This window comes from Orbicella faveolata, unplaced genomic scaffold, assembly GCF_042242905.1.
Source record: "Orbicella faveolata isolate gen_17 unplaced genomic scaffold, um_ofav_v1 contig_46, whole genome shotgun sequence".
Classification (NCBI taxonomy): domain Eukaryota; kingdom Metazoa; phylum Cnidaria; class Anthozoa; order Scleractinia; family Merulinidae; genus Orbicella; species Orbicella faveolata.
The window spans coordinates 14,989,697-14,993,149 of record NW_028301576.1 but is presented as its reverse complement, the minus strand read 5'-3'; the positions used below and the strand labels follow the sequence as shown (position 1 = coordinate 14,993,149).

The window sequence follows — 3,453 nt, the reverse complement described above, 5'->3', positions numbered from 1 at the left end:
ATGTCGGTCGTGCAAGTCAAGATTGTATATTCATATTACTCGACGGAAAGGGTCACCCTGATTATTTTAAACGAAAAAGAGTTGTTATGGCTAAATTATGATGCGTTTAAGAGGAAAAACGTAAATGAAATACCGCATTTGAGTAAGACAACGGACATGGCAACGTTGTGGCTTACAGTATTGGCTGAAGGCTACCAAGTAGACATATCGCCAGCTTACTTTCAGCATCAAATAAAAGGAATTTTGGAGAAGAACTCCACGAAAGCAATTGAAGTCAAGGCCTTGGTGTTTCATTCTCCTGGTGTAGCATCTCCACCAAGAAAAAAATTTAATACTAGTAACGTCACAATGTCTAGCCCAGTATCAAAGAGGAAACTACCTTTTACGCGGAAGTTTACAACCTTACAAACAGCGCAGGATTTTGAGCCATACAATCTTGAGGAACAGGAGCAATGCAGTACTCCTTTTGAGAGATATATGAAGAAGGCTGACAGCGATATCGAGAGAAAGAAGAGCGAACTACGTAAATTTGAACTAGAGGAAAAGGAAATCTCACGTAAACTGCTAAAGTGCAATCTCATGCGTCAAATGGCAACATGTGTCGAAATTGTCACCTTCCACTTGGGCATACGGCCCGAAATTGTACTTATGGCAAGCGCATGTGCATTTTTAATTGCGGTGAGGAGAAATTACATCTGGGAGAACATAACAACAGAGGGCGGCGATTGCCATTAATAAGCTAAAATCGGAAATTTTAAAGATGGAAAGAGAAACTCAACTTAAAAGAGAGACGGCAAATAAAATTAACCAGTCTTTATCTCAACAAATAGAACAAACAATTTCGGAGGAAAGTTCCAGTGCATACACTACACCTGGAGGTTTAGGGAACTAGTCACTGCTGGACAAACACGTGTATAATGTCGAGAATTATTGTAAGAATAACTATGGGGGGAAACTGCCACTAAAGCACAAATTATCCAACATCCTAATGCACTCACTAGAAGCGGGAAACCGAAATGTGCTATCTGAGCCACTGAAACAAACCAAATCTAGAAAAAATCCTGCACAGAGTTTTCTTGAAAATCATGGTGTTGTTTTCCCTCGGGCAACTGATACGAATAAAAGTTTTTCTGATCTGGTTTCCCGTTGCAGTGCAGTGACGAAGGAAGGGGAGGAAGAACAGTTAAATATGGTTTTGAAGCAAAGTTTGATCGAAAGTGGCAGCAAAAACACACAACAGGCTAGAAATCCTCCTGCTTGTTTACCTAAGTTACTACGGAGCTTATATGCCCCCGTTCTCGCCGGGAATGATGATGGTTCCACCACTGAGGTTGCACGCCCCTTTTCAATCTCAGATAAATCCTTCACCACACGAAGGTAGTATTACTCGTTCCATTTTGCAGCCAACTACTCCATGCTTTGACCATTCGCTCTCTGGAAATGACATATGTAGCAGCAGCCTTCAGACCGCAACCGAGCCTGAAACACTGACAGAGGATGAAAAAGCGAAAGAAACTGCTCAATTGTTGCTTTCTCTGAACTCTAAAACCTCTTAGGACAAAGATTTGCAGCTGTCGCAAACTGAGTTTGTAGGTTTGTTCTAGTTTCATTTCAAGTGTAATTCGTTTTAGAAGTCACTACTAGTAAGCGGGTTAGCCATTCGTTGTGTTGAACAATTCCAATGCATTTTGTCGAATTCTGACGGTTGAAATCTTAAAAGATTTACCGTACAGCCTAAAGTTGTGTTTTTTGTTGGTATTTGTGAAATTCTCCTATTTGCACGAAGTCAAGATAAACTAGATTTTCGTAAATATTTCAGTACATCGGTGCACTATTTCAATTGCATGTCGTTGAATTGTTACCTTGTCAGCCTTGTCTGAATTTGTTGAAAGTATGACACGTTTGACAAAATCCCCAGAAACAGTTGAAAATTAACATGCATGTCACGAATCGAAACGACTCATGCACAACAACAACAATTTAATTTGTAACTTAAACCGAATATACAATGACAATGCTGTTTTTATATTGTTACGTTAACATTACGCGGGAAACAAATAAAAAGTTGCTGAGTAAAAATTTCTCGCGTCTGTGCTGGAAACAGCTTCGACAGCTTCCCCGACAGCAATCTTCAAGTTTTTGCTCATATTATCTGTTAGCCTACCACTCAGCAAACATTTCACTTTGTTAAAACTAAGCTCTACAGGGTTCAAATCTGGTAAATAAGTGGGGGTAAAAATAAGTTCTATACCCATGTCAGCTAGGTATTCTTCCAATACCTCGCCCCCTTGGTAATGGTGCACACAGCCAAGTTATCCATAACAACCACATCACCGACTTCTAAAGCCGGTCTTCCCGTGGTTATACTTCCTGCGTTAGCTGCCTCTTCAAAAGAGTTCCAGAATTCAACAGTATTGGTAAATACGTCAATTATGTTGTAATACACGGCACCATTGAGAGAAAGAAGTAAATTCCACGTGTAATTGGGTGATTCGACCTTTCTAGAAATCTCTACGCAAAGTTCACCTACGGGCGAATTACCGTAAAGGCGAGTACCACAATCAGGTATTTTATTCCGGCCTCGTTGAAGAACTTAACCTTAGCGGGGTCTTTAGAAGAAAGATAATTAATAAAAAGCTGTGTGTAGACCATGGTTTCATAAGTAAATCGTTCTTTTGCTAGATGAGTTATTTTCTTTCTCGAATATCTCTTTCCGGAAAGTAACTTGGGTTTTATTGCCTTTGATAAAGCTGAAAGAGAAATGTCTTGCACATCGCCTATGTCAGCGGGCACAGCCTGCAATTCTCTGAGCGATATACTGTACTCCCGCGCATTGTTTTCAGTCTCTCGAGTAGTTGAAGATCTCCCGCAGAAAGCTTGCTGCAAAAATCATCGCCCTTCGAAAATGGAGTTAAAGTGCGTGTTGAACAAAAATTGGTTCCAAATCTTTCTCACTGTGTTGGTTGCAACTCCTGTCACTTGTGCTATAGTGTTAAACACACCCGGCAAAAAACAGTTCGCTGAATCGCCTCCATGTTCCAAGCACTTTGATATTATCAGCCATTTCAGATTGTCGTGGCAGGATTTTCCCGAAATGTAAGCCCGTCCTTTGTTGTTGACATTCATCTGTCAACAGTTGTCTCAAGTCCTTTCAAGGGATAGTACCAAAAAAAAATTTGAGAAAACAAATTTTCAATACGCTGTCACCCTAGAATGTCAAAAAAAAAAAAAAAATCGACGCAACGTTTTCAAAACCTGTGTTTCACGTGCAGAAACATTAAGGCGGAGCTGTCAAAACTTGACATGTTCATGCTCTAAACGCAGAAAAAAGTTGGCCGTTCACGGTAGCTCGAAAATGGTAGTAAGGCAATTATCAAATCTGCGCATGCCTACGTGCATATGCTTGTGTCGAGGGAGTCCTCACTTCCGTCATGCTTATGCTAATGCTTGTTC

At 40.4% G+C, this 3,453-nt stretch overlaps 1 pseudogene; it reads left to right on the top strand.

Annotated features, from left to right (window-relative positions):
• LOC149098589 (uncharacterized) lies at nucleotides 1-1,556 on the top strand (annotated as a pseudogene).
• Nucleotides 1,557-3,453: the final 1,897 nt, after the last annotated feature.